At 43.9% G+C, this 26,894-nt stretch overlaps 1 protein-coding gene and 1 long non-coding RNA gene across 2 annotated transcripts in view; both read right to left on the bottom strand.

The window, feature by feature from the left end:
- Positions 1-7,374: 7,374 nt before the first annotated feature.
- LOC136313196 (uncharacterized) lies at positions 7,375-8,953 on the bottom strand. Its single transcript, XR_010727108.1, has 3 exons — positions 8,739-8,953; positions 7,975-8,218; positions 7,375-7,871 (listed from the first exon to the last, which is right to left on the bottom strand). It is a non-coding gene; the product is annotated as an uncharacterized lncRNA (long non-coding RNA).
- Positions 8,954-16,588: 7,635 nt separating this feature from the next.
- The window catches only part of GPRIN2 (G protein regulated inducer of neurite outgrowth 2), a 242,007-nt gene continuing 231,701 nt past the window's right edge, over positions 16,589-26,894 (bottom strand). The window contains exon 4 of the transcript XR_010727107.1: positions 16,589-16,602. The gene's annotated coding sequence lies outside the window, so the exon portion shown is untranslated. The remainder of the gene's footprint in view (positions 16,603-26,894) is intronic.

The following is a 26,894-nucleotide window of genomic DNA, read 5'->3' as shown; positions in this document are numbered from 1 at the left end:
TTTTGTATCCATAATATTCTATTTCCTCTTTCTTATTGGCATCAGAGGGTGGTCTTGTTGATAGCACTAATTAGAATTAATAAAGAGTAAAAAGTAAAAAAAAAAAAAAAGGAAAACACCCCACAAAAAAAACAGTAATAATTTATTATTTCCCCCTTTTTCCTTTCTTCTCTTCCCCTCCTCTCGTCTCCTCAGGGAAATATCGTGATGACCTGTGAATTATATTATGCTAAATGGAACAAAAACTGCCTATAACAGAGGGCCTGATTTGGGGTGAAGAGTTCAAGGGGCAAAAAAGGGAGTAGGGACCTACTAAATGCAAAAAAAAAAGGAGAAAATCTTAGACAAACATAAAATGATTTGCTTGTAAGTGATGGTCGACTAAGAGATATAATGAGAGAGATAAGAGGGAAACAGAAAAACGGAGAAAAGAAATAATGAAGAAAAAAAATAATAAGTAAAAATCTGTTGTATTAAGTGGAGCAAAGACTAAATACAATGGACACCTTGGGTTGGGAGGAATGCTAGTGAGTTAAAAAGCAACATAAAGAGGAAAAAGATGGCAGCGGAGTAGGCAGATCCACAGACGCCCAGCTCTCACCACCAAACTGGAATACAAATCAATTTAGGAAAAATCAGCATGAAAAACCAAATCTGAACTGCAAGAACAGCTCTCAAAAACCAAGGAGCAAAGAAGAAACCACAAGAATCCTGGGAGGGAGCGCCTGAACCTCCTCTGCTTACTGGAATGGAGGAGGGGGTGAGGCTGAGAGCCCAGAGAGGATCTCAGAGGGAAAAGAGCAGAAACTACTGCTCACAGCCACTTGCCTGGCGACCAGGGAGCGAAGTGCATTTAAAAAACCAGCTTATCTCCCAAGTGGAAAGGACAGGGAGAGGGACAGACTGTGAGGGGCTAAGGAATGCAGGAAACGAACTAAGAAAGCTGACTCACCCGAGGCGGCCATAGCTGGTGGAGGGACTGAACCTTTCACAAAACAGAGCTGAAGTGCTTCCGGATCAGAGATCTCCGGACATCTCTCCAGCTCCAATCAGCACAACAAGACACAGCTGAAAACAAGAAGTGGGGAGGAGGGGCAGTAACTCAGGTCTCCATGGAGATCTGAGATACACCTCCCCCTACTGTAGCTGAGAAAACACCCTGCCCCCAGTGAGATTAGCTGGCTAAGGAGGCCTTCAGAGTCTCAGGTTACACCCATTACATTCCTGGATACAGTTTCAAGGAAGCCCCCTGCTGAGATCAGTAAACAAGACTATCACCTGTTAAGAAAACAAACAAATCAAGACTTCAAAGCTGCCCAAATCCAAAGTGGATTACAGATAACAGCTGATACTAACCCAAGAAGACCTAGAAATAACACAACTGAAAACTGGAGGCAGACAACACCAAGCCTAGACTCAACCAACTCTACAAATAAAACACCCAAAAAAGAGGATGAGAAGACAAAGGAGTGCAATCCAAATGAAACCACAAGACACCTTTGAGAGATGAACTGAGTGATATGGAAATAATCAAACTTCCAGATGCGGAGTTCAAAATAATGATTTTAAGGATGCTTAGGGATCTCAGGACAACAATGGATGGTCAGTATGAAAACCTAAATAAAGAAGCAGCAAGTATAAAAAAGAATCAGTTGGAGATGACAAATACAATATCAGAAATAAAGACCACAATGGAAGGAATTAAAAACAGGATAGATAGAGCAGAGGATCGAAAAACAGGATAGATAGAGTTAGAGGACAACTGGAATGAAGGCATGAAAGCAGAGAAGAAAAGAGAAAAGAGAATCAAAAAGTCAGAGGAAACTCTTGAGAGCTCTGTGACAACATGAAGAGAAATAACATCGCATCATAGGGGTTCCTGAAGAAGAAGAAAAAGAAAAAGGGATAGAGACTTTGTTCAACCATATCATAGCTGAAAACTTCCCTAAATTAATGCAAGAGAAACTCTCACAAATCCAAGAAGCACAGAGGACTCCATTAAAGAGAAACCCAAAGAAACCTACACCAAGACACATCATAATTAAAATACCAAAGCTAAGCGATAAAGAGAAAATATTAAGAGCTGCAAGAGAAAAAAAAGTTATCACCTACAATGGAGCCCCCATAAGGATGACATCTGACTTCTCAACCGAAACACTTCAGGCCAGAAGGGAATGGCAAGAAATATTCAAAGTAATGCAGAACAAGAACCTACAACCAAGACTACTTTATCCAGCAAGGCTATCGTTTAAAATCGAAGGAGAAATAAAAAGCTTCCCAGACAAAAAACAACTCAAGGAATTCATTACAACCAAACCAATGCTGCAGGAAATATTAAGGGGCCTGGTGTAAACAGATCAAAGTGGAAAAAGAATACAGCAAAAAAAAAAAAGGGAATGCACCTTTAAAGAAGAAAATGGCAATAAACAACTACATATCAATAATAACCTTAAATGTAAATGGATTAAATGATCCAATCAAAAGACATAGGGTAGCTGTGTGGATAAGAAAACAGGACCCATACATATGTTGTCTACAAGAGACATACCTTAGAACAAAAGACACACATAGATTGAAGGTAAAAGGATGGAAAAAAACGTTTCATGCAAACGAAAATGAAAAAAAAACCTGGGGTAGCAATACTTATATCAGACAAATTGGACTTTAAAACAAAGGATATAGTAAGAGATAAAGAAGGCCACTACATAATGATAAAGGGAGTAATCCAACAGGAAGATATAACTATTATAAATATCTATGCACCTAATATAGGAGCACCTAAATATATAAAGCAGACTTTGATGGATTTAAAGGGCAAGATCAACAGCAATACTATAATAGTAGGGGATTTCAATACCCCACTAACATCACTAGATACATCCTCAAGAAAGAAAATTAACAAAGAAACAGCAGACTTATTGGAAACACTAGATCAACTCGATTTAATAGTTATCTTCAGAACCTTTCACCCTAAAGCAGCAGAATATACATTCTTTTCAAGTGCTCATGGTACATTCTCTAGGATAGACCACATGTTAGGGCACAAAAGTGCTCTCAACAAATTTAAGAAGACTGAAATCATATCAAGCACTTTCTCCGATCACAACGTCATGAAACTAGAAATAAATCACAACAGAAAAGCTCAAAAATTCTCAAACACATGGAAACTAAATAGCAGGTTGTTAAATAATGAATGGATTAAGAATGAGATCAAAGAATAAAAAATTACTAGAAACGAATGACAATGAGCATACAACAACTCAAAATTTATGGGACACAGCGAAAGCAGTGCTGAGAGGGAAGTTCATAGCACTACAGGCACACTTTCAGAAGCTAGAAAAAGCTCAAACAACTTAACCCTGCATCTAAAAGAACTAGAAAAAGAACAGCAAGTAAAGCCCAAATGTAGTAGAAGGAAGGAAATAATAAAGATCAGAGCAGAAATAAATGACATAGAGGCTAAAGAAACAATACAGAGGATCAATAAAACTAGGAGCTGGTTCTTTGAAAAGGTAAACAAGATTGATGAACCTTTAACTAAACTCACCAAGAAAAAAAGAGAGAGGACTCAAATAAATAAAATTAGAAATAAGAGAGGAGAAATAACAACTGACCCAAAAGAAATACAAAATATTGTAAGAAAATACTATGAAGAACTGTATGCCAAAAAACTAGACAACCTCGATGAAATGGACAAATTCCTTGAAACATATAATCTTTCAAAAATCAATCTGGAAGAATCAGAAAACCTAAACAGACTGATTACAACAAAGGAGATCAAAACAGTTATCAAAAAACTCCCAACAAAGAAAAGTCCAGGGCCTGATGGCTTCACAACAGAATTCTACCAAATATTCAAAGAAGAACTAACTCCTATCCTTCTCAAACTATTTCAAAAAATTCAAGAGAAAGGAAGACTTCCAAGCTCCTTTTATGAGGCGAGCATAATTCTGATTCCAAAACCAGGCAAAGACAACACAAAGAAAGAAAATTATAGGCCAATATCTCTGATAAATATAGACGCTAAAATCTTCAACAAAATATTTGCAAACCGGATCCAACAATATAGGGAAAAAATCATACACCATGATCAAGTGGGATTTATTCTGGGGAGGCAAGGATGGTACATATTCGTAAATCAATCAATGTGATTCATCACATAAACAAAAAGAAGGAGAAAAACCATATGATAATTTCAATAGATGCAGAAAAAGCATTTGATAAAATCCAGCACCCATTCATGATCAAAACTCTCAGCAAAGTGGGAATACAGGGAACATACCTCAACATGATAAAAGCCATCTATGACAAACCCACAGCCAACATCATACTCAATGGGCAAAAATTAAAAGCAATCCCCATAAGATCAGGAACAAGGCAGGGGTGCCCCCTTTCACCACTCTTATTTAACATGGTCCTGGAAGTCCTAGCCACAGCAATCAGACAAGAAGAAGAAATAAAAGGAATTCAAGTGGGAAAAGAAGAAGTAAAACTATCATTATTTGCAGATGATATGATATTGTATATAGAAAACCCTAAAGTCTCAGTCAAAAAGCTACTGGACCTGATAAATGAATTCAGCAAAGTGGCAGGATATAAAATCAATACTCAGAAATCAGAGGCATTTTTATACACCCACAATGAACAGTCAGAAAGAGAAATTAAGGAAACAATGCCCTTCACAATTACAACCAAAAAAATAAAGTACCTAGGAATAAACTTAACCGAGGAGACTAAAGACTTGTACTCGGAAAATTACAAAGCATTGATAAAAGAAATCAAGGAAGATACAAACAAGTGAAAGCATATACCGTACTCATGGTTAGGAAAAATAAACATCATTAAAATGTCTATATTACCAAAAGCAATCTATAAATTCAATGCAATACCAATTAAAATACCAATGACATACTTCAAAGATATAGAACACATTCCAAAAATTTATATGGAACCAAAAGAGAACACGAATAGCCTCAGCAATCTTTAAAAAGAAGAATAAAGTGGGAGGTATCACACTTCCTGATATCAAGTTATACTACAAGGCCATTGTACTCAAAACAGCCTGGTACTGGCATAAGAACAGGCATATAGATCAATGGAACAGAACAGAGAACCCAGAAATAAACCCACAGCTCTATGGACAACTGATATTTGACAAAGGAGGCAAGGAAATACAATGGAGTAAAGACAGCCTCTTTAACAAATGGTGTTGGGAAAATTGGACAGCTACCTGCAAAAAAATGAAACTAGATCACCAGCTTACACCACTCACAAAAATAAACTCAAAATCGATAAAAGACTTAAATGTAGGCTGTGAAATCATAAGTATCTTAGAAGAAACATAGGCAGTAAGGTCTCCGACATCTCTCGGAGCAATATATTTCCTGATTTATCTCCATGGGGAAGTGAAATAAAAGACAGGATAAACAAATGGGACTATATCAAACTAAAAAGCTTTTGCACAGCTAAAGACAACAAGAACAGAATAAAAAGACAAACTACATAATGGGAGAACATATTTGACAATATGTCTGATAAGGGGTTAATAACCAAAATATATAAAGAACTCGTAAATCTCAACACCAGGAAGACAAACAATCCAATCCAAAAATGGGCAAAAGAGATGAATAGACACTTCTCCAAAGAGGACATACAGATGGCCAACAGGCATATGAAAAAATGCTCAACATCACTAATCATTATAGAAATGCAAATTAAAACCACAATGAGATATCACCTCACATCAGTCAGAATGCCGCTCATCAACAAAACAACACAGAATAAGTGCTGGCGAGGATATGGAGAAAAGGGAACCCTCCTGCACTGCTGGTGGGAATGCAGACTGGTGCAGCCTCTGTGGAAAACAGTATGGAGATTCCTCAAAAAACTGAAAATGGAACTGCCTTTTGACCCAGCTATCCCACTTTTAGGAATATACCCCAACGACACCATAGAACGGCTCGAAAAGGAGAAATGCACCCCCATGTTTGTGGCAGCATTGTTCACAATAGCAAAGTGTCTCTGGAAACAGCCCAAGTGTCCGTCAGAGGACGAGTGGATTAAAAAGCTTTGGTACATATGTACTATGGAGTACTACTCAGCCATAAGAATTGATGACATTGGATCATTTACAATAACATGGATGGACCTTGTTAACATTATACGGAGTGAAATAAGTAAATCAGAAAAAAAAAAACTAAGAACTATATGAATCCATACATAGAAGGGACATAAAAATGCGACTCAGAGACATGAACAAGAATGTGATGGCAACAGGGGTGGGGGGGGGGGGGTGGGGGGGGGGGGGGAGGGGGTGAAGAAGGAGAGAGGGGTTGGGGGAGGGGAGGGGCACAAAGAAAACCAGATAGAAGGTGACAGAAGACAATTTAACTTTGGGGGAGGGGTATACAGCACAATCAAATGTCAAAATAATCTAGAGGTGTTTTCTCTCAACATATGTACCCTGATTTATCAATGTCACTGCATTAAATTTAATAAATAAATTTTAAAAAAAGCAACGTAAAAAGTACCCAAAATGCCACAAAAACAAACAAACAAAAGAAAACCAAAAACAAAGCAAAAAATACCTTGAGTCCCAAATTAAATAATTTGTTTGTGATTGAGGATTGAATGGCAGGAAAAGTAAAAGGAGAAAAGAAGAAACAAATAGAAAGGAAAAATTAAGAAAAAGAGAAAAACGAAGGAAGAAAAAAAGGAAAAGAAAAAAAACAAAAAAACAAAAGAGTAGAGAGTGAGAGTTAAGGGTTTTGGAGTTGTTACATCCTAGCGAGAAAGACTACAGCAGACCCAAAGTAAATTTTATAAGTTTTATTGCAGACCTGCACAGGGACTGCAGGTAACCCACACAGGGGAACACTGCAGCCCCCCAAACCTGCACAGGGAAGCAGGTAACCCACACAGGGGAACACTGCAGCCCCCCAAACCTGTGCAGGGACTGCAGGCAACCCACGCCTCCGAAGAGACTGGAGCACTGCAGCCACGAGCTTCTAAAATGGCTCCTTTTTATAGGGTGGCTATCTAGGATGAGCAAGCATCATACAGAAGCTGATGTGGCTGTTAGTCATTGGCTAGGGAGATCGTGCGCAGTTACGGGGGGGGGGTATTACTCAGTGGAGAATTTCAAACATAAACTTTTGATAAGGGTCTCTGACTCAATGCAGGATGTTGCTGAACTCTTTGTTCTCAGCATCACAGGGACCTTGTACACTCTTGGCAGCCCCAGCATGTCAGTACTCCTTGAATCTAACATTCCCCCATCTCTTTTGGATTCTTCATCAGTGGAGAGAATGGTATAAGGCTGGGGCTCATGAGAATTTTCTACTTTAGCTGTAGCTATAAGCTAATTGGGTCAAGGGTCCTCCCTAGTATGTGCTGGCACGCTGATAGTGTGCCCTTAGTACTACAAGCTTTACGGACTAATTTCTTTCTGCCTTGTATTTTTCTTCTCTGTACTAACTTCTTAAAACTTGCACAAACCTTCTGCAACTTACACAAACCTTCTGCAACTTACACAAACCTTCTGCAACTTACACAAACTTTCAACTTTTATGCACTTTCTTATCCAGGAATAACTGGCCTTCATAACAACTTGCTTTTCCTTTTCTTTTCAAAAGTACCTACACCTTATACCTTCTATTATCAAAACCATACAATTCCTTTCTAATTTATCAGAATTCTTAATTCCTAAAAACCTTAACCTTCAGCAAAGACTAAGTTAGTACTAAGTAATCCTCTTTTAAAGATTGCTTTTTGGAGGTGTCCTTTTCGTAAGTAGCCTATTGGACACATGACCAATATTCACAGATTATTCTATAGTGGTAGCTATGAGCACATACATAACTTTCATTTACCTTGTAGCTTCTCTCTCAGCCAAGGGACTTACACTCCCTTTCTGTATGACTCATAGCAGTACATGCATCAAACCTTAAGATGACTTACTTGGCTTTCCTTTACCTTAGTTTCCCTCCCTCCCCAAAGTCTCCATGCGTGGACCAGTTAACTTCTGGTTTGTGGCTGAAGCAGGGCATGCTGTCCTTCTCAGGGTCAGCTTACAAGGGTTGGCGGGGTCAGTCTTCGCTGTCCACAAAGGTGTCTCTGCTGGGACTGCAAGCTTCAGCCGGCTGCGGTGGACCCAGGCGGGTATGCCTTCTACCTTGGCAGTAGTGGGAGTTGTCAGGATCATGGTGTCTGGACCCGTCTTCGTGGAAGTCAGTCCTTGGGTGGTGTACTGCTAGAAATGCCTCTTGGACAGTCTTTGAGCAGTTTTCTGAGTAACCTATAAAACCTGTAAGTACTTAGGGAAAGGGTGTTACATTTCTACACTTTGCAGTTAGAGTTTAAGTCCGAGTGACTACTGCTTCTAGCTGGAATTAGCAGCAGGTCCCAGCCTATAATAGGCATGGGGCATTGAGATAAGAGAAATAAAGGATACACTAAACATAAAGCAATAAAACCAGACTGTCAATACCCACAGTAGAGATCTTTGAGGGATAAATAAAACTTAAATATTCAAGCAAGGCATAGTAGATGGCCCTTGTGTTTACAAGAAATGAGATTAGTTTATCTGCTACTTGGAAGAAATACCTTAGGCTCCTGAACGATGTCCTTCGGCCTTCAGTGGCAATTCCCAGTACGCTGGGCAAGGTCAGGTCACAGGTAGCTGGAGCAGGGTTAGAAGAGACTGAACCCTCCCTCCATGGAGCAAGGGGGCAGCTTACCTTCTCATGTCCCTCTTTCCACAGCACAGACGTGTCCCTTGATGGGGCCAGGAAGCCTGGCAGGCTTCAGTTCAATGACCTTTCTTTCCACTCTGGAGCAGGGCCTTGATGACATGCTATGAAGTGCCTTAGGGCGCTGGAGCCAAAAGTTGGTATTTCCTGACTTCTTTTGGGCCTTATTGGCCTTTTCTGTTACTTCCTTGGTCATTATAGACCTTAAAAGCCATGCTCAGAAGATCTCATTGAGGGGCTTGACTAAGAGAGCAAAACTGGGTATCCTGTATTTAAAGAAGCCTAAAGCAGTGGGTTTAGAAGGGTTCGTAATTCCCTAAATCTTCTCCTCGGGTCTGGCTCCAGATAGGAAGTGGGGATTCCCCGGAGCCAAAGCAGAAGAGGGCAGGGGCTGTAGCAAGGTGATGATAACCTCTAACTTACAGCGCTGTTATCTTTTGCCTCACTAAGCAGTGGCTCAGCCCTTGAGCCGGTGCCCAAGGGGGAGGGGCAAGTGCCTGAAACTGTGAGGGGAGCCTGCCACTTCTCCTGCAGCTAGCTGCAGCTTGGCTGCCTTTTCTTTCTCTACCTCTACTGCTATACTGGCTGCATATTGACCGTGCCACCTGCCTGCAGGTGGGTGCTGGTGATAGTATGCTAAACTCTCTGTGTTTTTTATGGGTCTAGCAATCCTTGGTTTGGCCAGTCTGCTCTTAAGTTGGCCATTCCAGTAGCAGACAAACAAACCAAATATGCACACAAAACAAACAAAACTTCTAAACCAAAACCAAAGGGAGAAGGCAGCGTCCTGCGTTCCCCAACTGACCAGGTGGGGAGAAATCAGGTGGCGTCCCGCCTGCTCCACTACACCCTTTTCTAACCAGAGCTCTGTTTCCAAATATTCAAAGAGGAAGCTTTCTTACCAAACAGTCTCGAGACTCCAAATGTTTCAAATCAGCCAAATTCAGTTTCCAAATGGCAACTGCTGGAGGCTGGCCAGCTACCAATGTCTGCTATAGCCCACTCTGTGAGGAGGGGTCTTACACGGCCAATCTCACTGGGGCCTCCATCTGTTACATCCTAGTGAGAAGACTACAGCAGACCCAAAGTAAATTTTATAAGTTTTATTGCAGACCTGCACAGGGACTGCAGGCAACCCATGCAAGGGAGCACTGCAGCCCCCCAAACCTGCTCAGGGACTGCAGGTAACCCACACAGGGGAACACTGCAGCCCCCCAAACCTGCACAGGGATGCAGGTAACCCACACAGGGGAACACTGCAGCCCCCCAAACCTGTGCAGGGACTGCAGGCAACCCACGCCTCCGAAGAGACTGGAGCACTGCAGCCACGAGCTTCTAAAATGGCTCCTTTTTATAGGGTGGCTATCTAGGATGAGCAAGCATCATACAGAAGCTGATGTGGCTGTTAGTCATTGGCTAGGGAGATCGTGCGCAGTTACGTTACGAGGGGGGGGGTATTACTCAGTGGAGAATTTCAAACATAAACTTTTGATAAGGGTCTCTGACTCAATGCAGGATGTTGCCGAACTCTTTGTTCTCAGCATCACAGGGACCTTGTACACTCTTGGCAGCCCCAGCATGTCAGTACTCCTTGAATCTAACAGAGTGTAACCCTAAAGGAGAGTGAGGATGAAGAAAAGAAATAAAATGTAACACTCATGGATAGTGTAGTTCAAGAAAAGGGAAGCATAAATGGGCAGAGAATAAAAGGACTGAGGTGGAGGAAATAGAAATAATAACAATAAAGGCAATAAGATAAAAGAAACAAACAACAACAACAAAAAATAGTGGAACAAGTTATAAAGTCTGTGGATTTTTCTTGATTTTGAGAGGTTAACTTCTTCCTTTTTCTTTTCTCTCCCTCTTCCTGGTCGGTGACTCTGTACCCCAGGCTCTGCCCCTGTGTCACGCTTAGGTAGGGATTTGCAGTTGATGGGATTCTATGGAAATGTCATATAATTGGCTTTAGTTTCGCTGGTAGTCAAGGCTTGTTGGCATTTGCAGGGTCCAACAATGAGAGAGTTTGCTTTCCTGGAGTCTCTCTCCTTGTCTCCCCTTCCTGAATTAGCAGCCTGGTGATCCAGCTATGAGGCTGCCACTGCTTCTGCCTGGGGAGTAAGAGGCTCAAAGAGCTGGAAAACCCCCACTCTATCCCCACTCAGCGCAAGGCTCTGGGTAAGGCTCTGGCAGTCAGAGCCTCCAGCCTAATCAGGCAGGGCTGGGAGTCAATTATTCTCAAGGTGACTGTTCAGCGCCTAGCATTCAGTTGGACCACTCAACCCAGGCTTTCCACACTTTGTAACCTGTTTTGGCTGGGAAGAAGAAGCACTAGTTGCTGCTTGCTGTATAGATCTTAACATCTGCCAAGTCCCTCTTGTTAGCGTATATCCCTGAATATGGAGGCTCTGTCAATCAGAAGTTGCCCCGCCCCTTTAGTGAGAGGCACTAAAAAATATCACGCCTCTTGTCTTGGATCGCTGAACTGAGAGAGATCTTATCAATTAGAGCCCCGTGGGTGCGCAGATTTCGTGGGTTAAGCTAACTTCAGTGATTGGATCCGCAGCTGTGCTCCAGAAGGTATTTCAGGCTGCCTGCGCACCCCTCCCCCAATGCTTGATTGTTAGCTTGAATGGCTGGGTGAGGTGTCCCGCCCACGGAGAGAATCTCCGGAGTAGGAAAGACAGCCCTGATGCCTCTCCCACTCGCCCCGCTGCTGGCAGCTGGGGTGCACCGGGCATGCAGGAGAATGAGGCACCCTGGGTGTGCGGGCAAGTGGGGCGCTCTGGGCGCGTGGGACGCCCAGGGCACGTGCGTGAATGGGGTGCTCCAGGCACCGGTGGCTGGGGACTCTCACTCGCAGTGCGCGGGCTGCTGGGGACGCTGGCGGTGCAAGGGAGCTCACTCTGCGATCGGACCACGGCACCGGGCCCGCGGGCGTGGGCGCACGTGCTCGCGTGGTCCCTCACCGCATGCGGGCGGCTGCTCGCAGCACCCAGGCTGCTGCTCCCCGAGTGTGGGCAGGCAGCTGCACGCCGTGGGCTGACTCACCACAGGCGCACTCCCTCCTCGGCTTGAATGAACGTAGGTGCGGTAGTTAGCTTCCTCCACCCCTCTGCTCTGACTCGTCTCTCAGATTCAAGTGATAACAGTCCTTTCGCTTTCAGCTTGTGTGGAACTCTGGAATGCTCCGAGGATAAATTTTTCTGTTTCTAGTTGATAAATTTGTTGAGATTTTGGGGAGATCTGTCAGATGCGCTGCTCACGGCGCCATTTCCGTGACGTCACTCTCCTTAACTTTTTAAAAAATGTTTGCTAGATTTAACCTGTGGTACCATCAGATCCTGGACATTTATCTGTCAGAAGATTTAGGGTTACAAATTCAATCTCCTTACCAGTAATAAGTTTATTCAGATTTCCTGTTTCTTCATGATAGATGCCAAAATTTCCAGTGAAATATTAGCAAACCAGATCCGGCAATACATTAAACAACTCATACATCATGATCAAGTGGAATGTATTCCAAGGATGCAATGTTAGTACAACATTAGCAAATCAATAAAAGTGATACACCACAAAAAACAAATTGAAGGGGAAAAACCACATGATTATATCAATAGATGCAAAAAAAAGCACTTGGTAAGATTCATTTATGTTAAATACCCATTTATGTTAAATCCTGTCAGCAAAATGGGAATAAAGGAAACAAACCTCAATGTAATAAGGGCCATAAATGACAAACTCTCAGCCAGCATAATACTCAATGAGCAAAAACTACAAGTGTTTCTCATAAGATCAGGAACAAGGCAGAGGTGTCCCCTTTCACCAGTCTTAGCCATAGCATTCAGATGAAGAAGAAATAAAAGGCATCCAAATTGGAAAGGAAGAAGTAAAATTATTATTTATAGATGACATGATACTGTATATAGAGAACCCTAAAGATTCCACTAAAATACTACTAAAACTGACAAATTAATTAGGTAAAGCAGCAAGACACAAAATAAGTATACAAAAATCAATTCCATTTTTATATACCAATAATGAACTATCATAAAATGAAACTAAGAAAACAATATCATTCACAATTGCTTCAAATAAAATAAGCTACCTAGAAATAAATTTAACCAGAGATATAAAAGAAGTATACTCAGAAAATTATAAGCCACTAAAGAAAGAAAGCAAAGAACATACAAATAAGTGGAAGCATAATCTATGTTCATGGATAGAAAGAATTAACATCATTAAAGTAGCCATACTACCTAAAGCAGTCAATACATTCAACACAATTCCTATCAAGATACCAATGGCGTATTTCACAGAACTAGAACAAATATTCCAAAAATGTATTTGTAGCCACAAAAGACAACGAATAGTCTGACCAAGAGGTGGTGCAGTGGATAGAGCATTGGACTGGGATGCAGGTTCAAGACCCCGAGGTCGCCAGCTTGAGCGAAGGCTCATCTGGTTTGAGCAAAGCTCACCAGCTTGGACTCAAGGTCGCTGGCTCGAGCAAGGAGTTACTTGGTCTGCTGTAGCCCCACAGTCAAGGCACATATGAGAAAGCAATCAATGAGCAACTAAGGTGTTGCAACAAAAAACTAATGATTGATGCTTCTCATCTCTCTCCGTTCCTGTCTGTCCTTATCTATCCCTCTTTCTGACTCTCTCTCTGTCTCTGTAAAAAAATAAAGAAAAAAGAAAAGATTTTTTAAAAAGACCCCAAATAGTCACAAGAAGTTTTGAGAAAGAAGAACAAAATTAGAGGTATCAAACTACCTGATATCAAACTATGCTACAAAGCTATAATAATCAAAACCATGGTACTAGCATAAAAACAGATACATAGATCAATGAAACAGAATAGAGAACCCAGAAGTAAAACCATACTTTTATAGTAAATTAATATTTGACAAAAGAGACAAAAATACACAATGTGGTAAAGAGAGTCTATTCAATAAATAGTGGTGGAAAACTAAACAGAAACATGCAAAAAATAAAACTAGACCACCTTCTTACACTATACACAAGAATGAGCTAAAAATAAATTATAGACATAAATGTTAGACTCAAACCATAATATCTTAGAAGAAAATATAGGCAATAAAATTTTGGAAATTTCCCATAGCAATATGTTTTCTGATATATCTCCTTCCGCAGGGGAAACAAATAAAAATGAACAATTGGAAATACATCACACTAAAAAATTTTTGCACAGTAAAGGAAACCATCAACAAAATGAAAAGACAGTACACTGAATGAGCAAATATAGTCACCAATACAATAAGTGCTTAATGTACAAAATTTATAAGGACTTTATAAAACTCAACCCCAAAAGAATAAATAATCCAATGAAGAAATGGGCAAAGGACCTGATTAGACACTTCTCCAAAGAGGACATAGAGATGGCCAATAGATAAATGAAAAGATGTTCAACACCACTAATCACACATAAATGCAAGTTAAAACTATAGTGAGATATCATCTCACACCTATTAAAATGGCTATTATCAGTAAATCCACAAACAAGTGTTGGCAAGGGTGTGGAGAAAAGGGAAACTTTGTGCACTGTTGGTAGAAATGCTGATTGGTGCAGCCACTTTGGAAAGCAGTATGGATGTACCTCAAATATTAAAAATGGAACTGCCTAGGACTTTGCAATTCTTCTTCTGGAAATATATTCTAAGAACCCAAAATACTAACTTGAAAGAATATGTGCACCCCTATGTTTATTGCAGCATTATTTACAATAACCAATAGAAGCAGCTCATGTGCCCATCAATAGATGAGTGAATAAAAAAGTTATGGTATATTTAGACAAAGGAATACTACTTAGCCATAAATAATAAAGAAATTTTACCTTTTGCAACAGAATGGTTGGACCTGGAGATTATTAAGCTCAGTGATATAAGCCAGTCAGAGAAAAACAAGTACTATATGCTTCCACTTATGTGTGGAATTTAAGGAACAAAATAAACTAACCAACAAAATAGAAACAGACTCGTAGATACAGAGAACAGACTGACAGCTGTCAGAGAGGAAAGGGGTTAGGAGCTGGGAGAAAAAGGTAAAGAGATTAAGCAAAGAGAAAATACCACATAGACACAGAAAACAGTGTGATGATCATAAGAGGGAAAGGTAGGAGGGAGGAGAGAGGAGGGCACGGGGAACAGACAATGATGGAAGGAGACTTGCCCGGGGGGGAGCCTGCAGTGCAGTGTACAGATGCTGTGTTATGAAGTGGGATGCCCAAATCCTACGTAATTTTATTAATCAGTGTACTCCAATAACTTCAGTTTTCAAAAATGAAATATGAATTGTTAGTCACCAAATAATCACAGGGATGTAAAGTAAGGCAGAGGGAATGTAGTCAATAATATTATAACTATGTGTGATGACAGATGAGTACTTGAAATATAGGGGACCACTCTCTTAAGTACATGATTGTCTAATTATCTAACCACTATGCTGTACATCTGAAACTAATAAAAAGTAAAAATGCATGTAAACTGTAAATGAAAAACAAAATTAAAAAAAAAATGTTTAAATGCTGATATCAAAGGGTTGTTCTGGAATTGGAAATCATATATGTAAAGTGCCTGTTGCATACGCACCAATGCTCACCTTCAAATTGTTAGGATGATCTGTAGTCCATTTTCTCACAATGTGTTAACATTTTTAAAAGCAGCCTAAAAGAGGCTGAAAGAATGATAGTGGAAAAAAAATACTGATAGCCATTTGTTTCAGTTTGCAGCCAAAAAGCCCTAACGCCCCCCCACACACACACACACACACCTGCAAGGGGTAGAAGAGGGGTAGACAGGTGGGAATGTTTATTCCCAAAAGAAAGTGGAGGACCCGAAATCCAACATATCAGAATCACTAGAGGCCTCTCCAAACCAGGCACCCGACCTCATTTCTCATCTCATGGGCCTGCCCAGCATGAACAATCATCCTGGTTTGCCTACAAAAGTCCCACATCCCTGGAAACCCCTCAGTCCCAAGCACACAGGTCTGGTCTGTTAACCTTCCCACCATTCACACTGATGTAAATCACAAGCAGGGGGTTACCCAATGAGCTCGCTTAGAGTGTGTGGCAGCCTTTAGCCACAAGAAGTTGGGAGTAGCTTAACAAAGGGAGTGCTGGAGGGTCCCTCCACAGGCTGTTGGGCTTGGTCCCTCTGACATCCGTCTCTGTTTTCAGGTCGGGGAGTGTGAACAACAACTGGATGCACATTTACAACCTGGTGAAGCAGGTGGTAAAGAAGTTTGACAAGTGAGGTTTCTTCACGTTGGAGGGTGTTTTCTCCTGCCAGGCAGAATACAAGCCTTTGGACTCTGTGGGCATGGAAGGCTCTTGGGTCAGGAGCCCAGAGCCCAGAGATGGTCCGAAGCAGGAAACAAGGACAGGTCACACTGTCCATCAAGTCCCATCACCTTTGCTTGGTTCCTAGCTGTGAGCCAGATTACAGTGCAAAGACATGATCTGCCCTTGAGGACCTCACAGATTAGAAAACAGACAATCCAGTAACACAGTAATACACAGCTGGATAAATTGTGCTGAGGGACAAAGGAAAAGGGTGATGGACTTAGAAGGCAACCTAAAGGGAAAAAAAAGAATTCCTAAGGAAAAAGTCAAGCAAGGCTTCACAGAGATTGTGGAAATTTGGACTAGGTCCTATAGACTGGGACGGACAGGGTAACAGGACCCATCTGGGAGACGTTTCTGTGGAGTGAGTGGTCTGTCTGACTAAAAACTGGGGTTAGCACAAGGGAGAGCTGGCAGGTAAGTGTAGACTGACACAGTGAGACTAAGGTCACACAGGTTTTTAATGCCAGGACAAGGGACTTGGACCTCCTGCTCTGAGCAATAGGGAGTGATAGATGAATCTTGAGCAAGGGTGTGAAATAATCAATGTTGTGTTCCAGAAAAAAAAAAGTCTAATAATTATGCGTAAAATGTAACAAGAACCAGAAGCAGTAGCAAGCAGAGCTAGGAATTTGTGTTAGTCATTTAGCTAATGAATAATGGAGGCACGTGGATCAGATAGACAGTGGCCAAGGAGAGGTAACTGAAGAACATATTCTTCAAAGAGTGAGAACAATTTAAGATGAGATGAGGCAGAGAAGACAAGAGAGAAAGGAAGAACTGTGAAGGTCCAGAGAAGTTTACAGTAAAAAAGAAAACTTCAGAGGCCCTCTTGCAGGCTGAGTAGGTGTCCATGTCCTGGTGCATGCAACATACATAAGCACATGCCTGTGTGTGAGTGAGTGTCTGTGTGTGTGCACAAGCACAAATATGTGTACCACTGTGGGAGGCCTTTTCAGTGTTGGGAGCACAGGGCTAGAGCAGGATGCCCGCTTGACTTTTTCTTCCAAAAAGGACCATCATGTTCTCAGAATGTTCAGGATTTGAGAAATGTGTCTCAAAGTGGGAGAGTTGGGGTGGGAGCAGGGTAGCTGTCCCCGACCCGCTCTCTGGCTGCTCATTAGCATCATTTTGAACCAGGAGTGCTTCCTCCCCAGCCCAAAGCTGCGGATCTCCTTCATCACCTACGCCACACATGGGAAAACAGTCATGAAGCTCACCTCAGACAGGTGAGTGTTTAACTGCGCAACACAGGCCCAGTGGGCCGGGCTGAGAGGAGAGCCGGGAATGAGGGGTTCCCTGAGACTGCAGTGGGGGATGCTGGTGTGCAGGCTGGGCGAGGCCCCCCAGTGCTCAACCCGGCCCGCAGCTCCCTTCACAGAAGGAAGGGAAGTTGAGGTTTTGTGTGTGCTTATGGTTTGTGTGGGAGAAAGGCCTGAGTGGGACTCAGGTGGATAAAGCAAGCCCACAGGGAGGGGCCCTCAGGGTGGCAGAGAGAGTGGTAATGGGGCCTGAGCTTGGATCTGGTGGGAGACTGACTCTGGGAAAGAGGGGACCACCGCCTCCCCCAGCACACGGGGTTCAGGGCGCCACCGGGACAGCTGTGAGGAGGCTCCGGGGTACCCGCCGAGACCACTCGGGAGGGTAGAAACAGTGCAGTCTTCAAGGAAGCAGGGTGTCAGGAGTGGCCTAGGCCTCGGGCAAAGGCAAAGCTGTGCAATCCTGGGTGAGGGTGGGACAGTCGACAGAGCCGAGTGCTTGCTGAGGGCCCCAGGAGCCTGCTGCTCCTTCCACGAGCAGGCCTGGGAGGAGGGCTGGACCGGCAGCCCCACTGAGAGCCACAAAAAGAGCAGAGCCTCGTGAGCTGGGTCCTGCACTGGACGCTGGGGAGGGTGGAGGTTCCAGCATATCTGGATGCTGGGGACACAACAAAAATCCTCCAAAGTGTGGTCTTGGCAAAGGAGGGTGTCAGTGCTGGGCTGAGCTGGGCAGGGCCAGGCTTCACCTCTGCTGGCCCGGGTCCGAGTCCTCCCCACGCCCTCGGCTGGGCCGAGTTGTACCCCAGAGTATCTCTTCTGCCTGAGGTGAGACGCCGGCCTTCAGGGCCCAGCTCAGCTTCCCTTCTGTGCAGCTCCTCCCTGTCACATGGGATTAGCCTGAACACAGCACACAGCCCTCATGTCCCTGTCCCAGACCTCCTCTCTGCTCTAATAGCAGCTGACAGGCCACGCACCCAAGGTGCCTGAGGTGACGGCCCTTCCGCCTGCGTGGACAGAGCTCGGGTCCACTGCCCCAGAATGGTCATGTTCATCAGGAGCACAAGGAGGCCATGAACCCTGGTGCTCCAATTGAGCAGCTTGCTACTTCCTGTAACAGATTCATAAGCTGGAGTGGCTGGGGGACCTTGTCAACCTCAGGGTCTGTGGCAAGGGAGGAGGACACGGGGCATCACCATGACCTTTTCCAAACTCAGCCTTTCCTGTTGTGGAGAAATGTCCACTTGAGGGCCCCTTAGCAGCTTCAATACTTCCCGACACTTTGTGGGTGCAGGGTCACACTGCACATCCATGGGTGCTGCCCGCTCCGACCATGGCCGGTGATGGCAGCCCTTGCTGAGGTCCCTGAGGTCTGTGTGCCTAAGACAGGCATGAAGAAACAGCGGGGAACCCTTCCCCTGGGAACCAGCAAAGTATCACCCCAGCCCTATCCGGTGCTCACCAGATTGGTGACAGAGAAGGACTGAACAAGTCCTGTCCATTTCAATGACACAGACGGAGGGGACGTCACAGTGCTACTGGATGTGTCCTCTCCCGTCCAGGCAGGTCTGCACAGTGCAGAGTGGCACCAGGACAGCCTGGGGGTGTTGTTGTTTTTTTCTGGGGGTGTTTTTAACTGTCAGCACCTCATTCCACATTAACACTTATTCTGATTTTGTTTCAGAAAAGAAATACAAGATGGTCTTATCAAACTTCAAAATATCGTGCCTACAGGAGCCACCCATATGCAGGAAGGATTTAAACTGGTACACACAACTACAGTTCTGAGTATTCACTCTGCTTTGTCAAGTTCTTAGAGTGCTTTGGATAATCCCACTGCCCTCTGCCAACATTCCTTCATTTTGTTGCAGGCAAATGAGCAGATTCAACAAGTGTACTCCAGAGGTAAGCTGGAGTCCAGAGGAAAGGGAACTCAGGGTGGGGCCGAGGGTCAGAGCCAGGCAGGGCCTCAGTGACGTCTGCATGCAGACCCACCTTGCTCACTTCCTAGCGCTGATGTTGGCACAAATCGCTGGTTCTGTGTGCTGCAGGCTCCTCCTCTGTGCACAGAGGGTAAAACCATTCCAGTGATGATTCTCAGAACCACATGGGGTCCTGTGGGTACATTCTTGTTCTCAGTATATGTGCGGTGCTTGACCTACAGTTGGGGGCATGAAAGAGGAAGGGAAAGCCAGGAACTTGGAACAGACAGGATTCAGTTCACAGAGAAGAGAGCTGGGTCCCCGTGCTGATCACACGTTTGTCTCTGCCACAGTTCTGGCTCTAATTAAATTGTGCTCCGCTCAGCTTCTTCCCTTTGACTGACTCTTGTCCTCTGACAGTGTCTCCAACAGTGAGACAGGCTGTGTTCAGCCCAGAACCATGCTCATCTAGACTGTAAGGTCACAGCTGTGGTCAGGAAAGTGGTGCTGACCTGGTGGGGCACAGCGTTGAGCTGGGCGTGGCATCTGCAGCCCTAGTGCCTCTGACCTTGGGTTCTGAGCCTCGGGGACCGCAGATGCCTGCAGAAATGCCCACAGGCAGAGTCTGGAGTGGGACCCAAGCCTTCCCACCAGTGGGTCCGGCTTCTCCTCCCTTTGCTCATCTGACAGGGTTTCCCTTGTTTTCTGAAGTGGCTAGAGCTGTCTTCAGGGCAATGGCTGTGCCATCTGGTAGCAGTGAGTCACAGGAGGAGCCCTGAGCTGGGTTGTTTACTCAGCTGTGAAGTGGGTGTAGGCGAAGTCTCCCTCTTCCTAGAGTCTACTGACAGCAAAGTTGTCCAGGAGCTCTGGCTGGGCTGTGTGCAGGTCTGCTCATCCTCTCTGTCAGGGGAGGAGATGTAGGAAGTAGTTCTGTGGCCCTGGCATCCCAGGTGCCTTTAATGACCAGCCTGCTCTCTGCTATTTCTGCAGAAAACAAGGTTCCAGCCGTAATCATCGCTCTGACCGATGGAACACTACTACCAGGGCCAATGTGGGAGACAAAGATAGAAGTGAGTCCAGTCCATTATTACCAGCATTCTGCTCCCTTGATTTGATGCTTTATACTCAACACTTTCTTTCCTTAGGCTGAAAGGGCTCGGAAATCGGGGGCTACCATTTACGCCATTGGCGTATTTGAGTATAAACGAAATCAGGTAATTCTGAACAGGTAAGTACCCATATGGGGAACGTTACAAAGGTAGTTTTTCAAGGGTCACCAGAAAATGTCCTTTAATATACTGCAAGTGCTTGGACAACAGATTGCCGCTGCAGAAGTAAATGACAGTGGTGTGTGAAACCTACTCACACTTGCCACGTCCCAAGGGCAGCTGCTGTCTGATGCCAGGGTCTGGTCCTAGGAGTCTCACCTGGCCTGAGTCCAGAGACTGCTTCCTGGGGTGAGAACCTACTGTGTCCTCAACCGCTGGCTGTGGCTCATGCCATCACCTCTTGCTTCCAGCTGCTGGAAATTGCAGACAACGAGGACCACGTGTTTGGAGTGGACACTGGATTTGGGGGTCTCCAACAGATCGTTGAGCCAGTGAGTGGGAGCTAGGTGTGAGTTGGGGGACAGGGTGGCTTTTCACCATGACCTGTGACTCACTCTTTCTGACCTGGCCACCTCTCTGTCTCTCACAGCTCACAAGTAGGACCTGCGTTGAAATTACAAGAGTGGAGCCTTCAAGTTTCTGTGTAAAAGGTGAGGTGTGAAGTTGATGTCATAAACACAAAAGTGTATATTTGTGTGTGTTGCGAGTCTGCATGGTGGGTGTGGTGGGTATGCTGTGAACATGCATTTTCAGTGGGTGTGGTCGAAGTGTAGTGTGAATAGTCTTAGTGTTTAGGGTGTCTGTCGTGTGAGTGTTGTGTTTTTGTGAGTGTATGGTGTATGTGCATATGGAGAAGCAGTATAAGGATGAGCTCAATTTATATCAGTGCCTGTTTGTGTGGGTGGGTATGGCAGGGGTTGTGGAGTACGTATATATTTAATTACATTTTTCCAGTTTTTCTGAGATAAAGGACATAGATCTCTGTGTAACTTAAGGAATCTAGTGTAATTACATATTTAGAACTCAAAACCAAAATTTAATGAAGACCTGAGAAAAAAAATATTTTAAAGACCTCAACAAAAAAGCTAGCAAATGGAATCCAACATCATATAAAAGAACAATGCCTCACAACTAGTTAGGGTCAAACCAGAAATGTAAGTCTAATACCAGACTTAAAATATCAATACAATTTATGCTAAACAGAGAAGAAAACATGATTATCTCAATGTATGAAGGATAAGATTTGGACAGTGTTCAAAGTCACCGGCAGTCTCTGGGAACTTGGCTAAGACAGGACTCCTGCTTCCCTGGCAGAGCCTCCTCTGCAGGGCCCCCAGCTCCTTCCTGACTCACCTACCTGCAGCCCAGGCCCTGAGTCCCCAGGCTGCGACAGACACACAGAATGACAGGGAAAAGGACTATTCTGGAGCACCCAGGCCTGGTGCTTGGCTTAGACAGGAGGCAGGGATGTCTTCCAGCTGCCTTGTTCTCACTCTTCTGTCATTTATGTAGGGGGGGGGGGGCACTGAGTACACCCCTTGGTGGGACAGGGACTTCCAGGTCAGAAACTCACGGCCCTTTCAGTCCTGTGGAGGGATTGAGGCTGTGGGCCTTAATGTGCTCCATAGTCAGGGACTAAGGTGAGAAAACCCCTGAGTGCTCAGAGCTCAGCTCTGACTCCTCACTGTGGACCCCCAAGGACACCAGGTGAGGATCTGGCTTAGGTGGAGCACACATGGTGGTTCAGACACAGGATTCCTCATAGGAGTCCCCAGGGGTTTCTGTTTTGGAGGGTGGCCTGCCATGATAGAGAGACCAGAGGGAACACAGCGCTCAGCCCCTCCTCACACTGACCTTTGGGTGTTACTCTTGCAGAAAAATATGAAGTGAAAGTTTTTGGAAATGGCTTTAATAATGCAAAGAAGAAGAATGAAGTTATTTGCAGATTCAAGTTCACCAAAAACAGTTATTTCGGTAAGTAGCACCCTCAGGACCTCCATGTGACAAATTCTCACACCATAGAGCATTTGCCTCAGCCAGCCGTACCCTCAAAGCCCTTGCTGACCATTGACTGGGATGCTGTGAGGACAGAGGCAGCTTGGACATGTGGAAGAACTGGCCAGGAAGCCTGACCACCTCTCTTTTCATAGGCACAGAGGGCAGATAATCAACCCTCGGCAGCACGGCAGCATCTAGGAGCAGGTGCCCTGCCAAGGGTGGTCTGAGTTCTGGGCTGCCCTTCCAGTGGCATTGCCGCCTCCTTCCCTCAGCTCTCAGTTCCCTGAGAGATGAGCAGTCATCCCACAAGCTTGCTGGTGGGCAGGGAAGGCAGCTCCAGGGCGGGCCCGGGTCTGTGCTGGTGCACCGCTGGCTCCCCCGGGGCATGTGATCACCTTGGATTGAGAGGATGTGCCATCTTCCAGGCCAGGACATCCTTTTTCTTTTCTATAAAATGGAGCCAATATGGCCCTTGCACTAATAAGCTCTGTCACATATGTAGTAAAGTTGTGTGGAGGAGGTTAATTTAAAAACACCCCCCACACACATACACACACACACATACACACTAACAAAATTACTCAGGCATCAAATGGACCTCTATGATGTGTGACTAACCTGAGAAAGCACAGTTGAGGCAGTCAGATGTGGTGCCAGCAGCCCTGAGGTGGATATGATCTGCCCAACGGAGTTCTGGGGTCCAGTTAGACTTTCTCCATCCTCATCCTCCTCACTTCTTCCCTTTAGCCCCTGATACATTCATTTGATGTGTTTATATCGTGATCAATTGCTTCTTATTCAGGGCCATCTGGTATACCTGGAGACATCCATCTCTCCTCAGCACTCTTCTTGGCTGTGTCTCCTCCTTTGCAAAGTGCACAGAACAGGGCTGGTCACTGTCATTTTCACACTTTCCCCACACAGGGTGTAGATGGCCCCAGAGAGTGGAGTTCGCTGGTCTATACTCTCCCAGGAGAGGCTCAAGGCTGAGGATCTCCTTCATGTGGGGAGCTAATGTTCATTGAGCACTTACTACATCTAATTCCTTATTTACACATCATAGTTCATTCTCAGAGGAGACCAAGTGTGCTCCTTTGTGTGGACCTGGAACCAGACAGAGGAGCTATTAAAGACACTGGGAACAAAATTTTTGTTGCATCCACAAAAATACTTGTTCTTACTTAATTTGAGTGTGCTGATCTCAAATATGACATTAGTTTTTCTCTGTAAGCTACAGTTTGTTTGCAATTCAAGATTTTAGGTTTTCATCTTATTGTAAAATTTTCAACATTTAGTTTAACATAATGAAGTAGAATGTCTTCTTGGGCATCATTTTTGTGAAAATATAATAATTTATATAATGCAGTAAATACACTAATATACTAAAAGACATGATTGCATCAGAATTTGTCTACAATTTCAAAATAGAACATATTAAAACACGTATTTTAATCATAAAATTTGCACAAAATTTATTTAAATTCTATTCAGGCAAAAATTTGCATTTGTAACTCTTGCTTTGTGTACTTGTTGAGGACAATGTTGTTTGATGCTCCAGCAGCAGTGTGCTCATCACTAACAGCTCCAAGATTTTCAGGAAACTTATCAAGGTGATTCTTCAAGAAGTGAATCTAAACACTCATGTTACATCCAATGTCGCAGAAACCCAACAGCATCCTTTGAACCAGAAGTTCATAGTTTTCTGCTTTTTTGTTGCCAAGGAAGTTCTTTGCAATTGCCACAAAAGACTGCCATGCTGCTTTCTCCTCCTTATTCATCTTCCTGGCAAATTCTTCATCACGTATGAGGGTTTGAATTTGAGGTACATCAAATACACCTGCTTTTATCTTTTCAAAAGTCAAGGCAGGAAAAGCAGAAATAATATGTTCAAAGCATTCACTTTCTCTATTCAAAGCCTGAACAAACTGCTTCATTAAGCCAAGTTTGATGGGAAGTGAGTGAAAAATGATCCTGTCTCGATTAACTACAGGTTCATTCACATCACAATATTTTGCATGCCTACTTCCAAAGCTTCATGTTTTGGCCACTCCTTCTGTGTCTAGTGTTTCTCCTGAGCTCAGCTGTCTCACAAACACAGAAAGCAAGGATACTTTGTAAAACCTCTCTGTTGTCCTAGCAGGAAATTTACCATTTTAAGATCCACACAAATGATCCAGTTATGCTCCTCATACTACAGAAAGTCAAGGACAATTTTATGTCATTATAATCTTCTTGCAGATGAGTTGAATAACCAATTGGAACTGCTGCATAAACATTACCATTGTGTAGGAGAACACTTTTCAGACTACGTTTAGAACTGTCAAGAAATAGCCGCCATTCTGTTGGACTGTAAGTGATAATACCTAGCTGGCTGAGAAGACTACTGATATCATGACAGTAAACAAAGTGTTTGTCTTTGGAAAAAAAGTCCACAAAAATTTGTTCACACTTCCTGAAATGAGATATTTTCGCTGACCAGTGAAGTACATTCTTTTCTTGAAGCCTGGAGGCTAAAAACTCAGCTGCCTTTTTTGATAGGCCCAAATCTCTTACTAAGTCATTCAATTCAGGTTGGCTAAACTGCTGAGGGGTTAATGACTGCTTGGCATCAGAAGAAGACCCTTCAGCTTCTATAACCATTTCCTCATGCATCTTATCAAAATACACTTGATCACCATGTTCACCTTCTTCATCCTTAGAAGAAATAAAACCTTTGAAAACTGGAACCGGGAATGTCTCAGAGTGTGGGATAGGTCATATTACTGAAGGAGTATTAGTATATGTGATCATATGCTGTTTTTTCTTGCTGATGCCCTTTGTATAGATCAGACAAAAATAACAGACACTGCTGTGGTCCTTAGGTTCACACCAAACTATGGGGATACCAAAAGGCATTCCTTTGCATTTTTCTTTTGTCCGGTCATGAAGCATTTCCTCACAATTATGACACACAATATGAGGAGCACAATTCTTGCCTTTTTTTTTTTTCCTTCAGCTGGAAACGGGGAGAGACAGTCAGACAGACTCCTGCATGCACCCGACCGGGATCCACCCGGCACGCCCACCAGGGGCAACGCTCTGCCCACCAGGGGGCGATGCTCTGCCCCTCTGGGGTGTCGCTCTGCCGCGACCAGAGCCACTCTAGCGCCTGGGGCAGAGGCCAAGGAGCCATCCCCAGCGCCCAGGCCATCTTTGCTCCAATGGAGCCTCGGCTGCGGGAGGGGAAGAGAGAGACAGAGAGGAAGGAGGGGGGAGTGGAAAAGCAAATGAGCACTTCTCCTATGTGCCCTGGCCGGGAATCGAACCCGGGTCCCCCGCACGCCAGGCCGACACTCTACCACTGAGCCAACCGGGCAGGGCCACAATTCTTGTCTTGATCGCTAAGGGGAACTTGAAAATAGGCAATATATGCACGTGTCACAAATGATGAAATATTGTGCCTTTGACATTAAAGTGCATAACAGCCACATATACAACAAGATGTCAGGACTATACTTACATTTACACATACAAAAAGAAGTCATGATTCAATCTTAAAAAAAATAAGAGGGTGTTTTTATCAGATAATAATTTTTTACATTTAAAAACAACTACAATTATGTAAAAGTGATGTTTTTAAAACATTAATTGCCTTGTAGTTATGTTTAATCCAAGAGTCATTTCCCTTTAACTCCAATTTAAAAACCAATGCACAGAGGCAGATGCACAGACTCCCAGCTCACACAACCCAACTGGATTACAAATTAATTTAGGAACAATCAATGTGAAAAACCAACTCTGGACTATATGAACAGCTCTCAAAAACCAAGGAGCAAAGAAGAAGCCACACCAAGCCTGGTAGGGAGCACCGACGAGCAGTGAGTCTCCCTGGCTTACAGGAATGGATGGGTGGTGAGGCTGAGAGGCCAAAGGGCTCTCACTCCAAGGAAAAGAGCAGAAAATATTGTTCACAGCCACTAGCCTAGGGACCTGGGAATGAGGTGTGTTGAAAGGGCTGGCTTGTCTTTCAAAGGAAATGGGAGAGAGAGAGAGAGACAGGCATTGAGGGGCAGCGGAATGCATGGGATGATCTGAGAAGCTGACTCATCCAGTGCTGGAGGTGGCCAGAGCTGGAGAAGGGGTTGATCCTTCCACATAACACAAGACTAAAGTGGTTCCGATTCAACCATCTCCAGACATCACGTCAGCTCCAATCAGTGCAACAAGACACAGCTGAAAACAAGAAGTGGGGAGGAGAGGCAGTAATTCAGGTCTCCATGGAGATCTGAGATACACCTTCCCCTACTGAAGCTGAGTAAACAGCCCACCCCCAAAGAGAGTAACTGGCAGATTAGGCCTTCAGAGTCTCAGGTTACACCCACTGCATTCCTGGATACAGTTTCAAATAAGCCTCTTGCTGAGATCAAGACTGAGAAGAAAACAAACAAATTAAGATTTCAAAGCTGCTCTATTAGAAAAGCCAAATCCAACAGTGGATTATAAATAACAGCTGATGC

The sequence above is a fragment of the Saccopteryx bilineata genome, chromosome 9 (genome assembly GCF_036850765.1).
Source record: "Saccopteryx bilineata isolate mSacBil1 chromosome 9, mSacBil1_pri_phased_curated, whole genome shotgun sequence".
NCBI classification, from domain to species: Eukaryota; Metazoa; Chordata; class Mammalia; order Chiroptera; family Emballonuridae; genus Saccopteryx; species Saccopteryx bilineata.
Note: the sequence above shows the minus strand (reverse complement) of the source record. Positions and strands in the feature narration are given on the sequence as shown.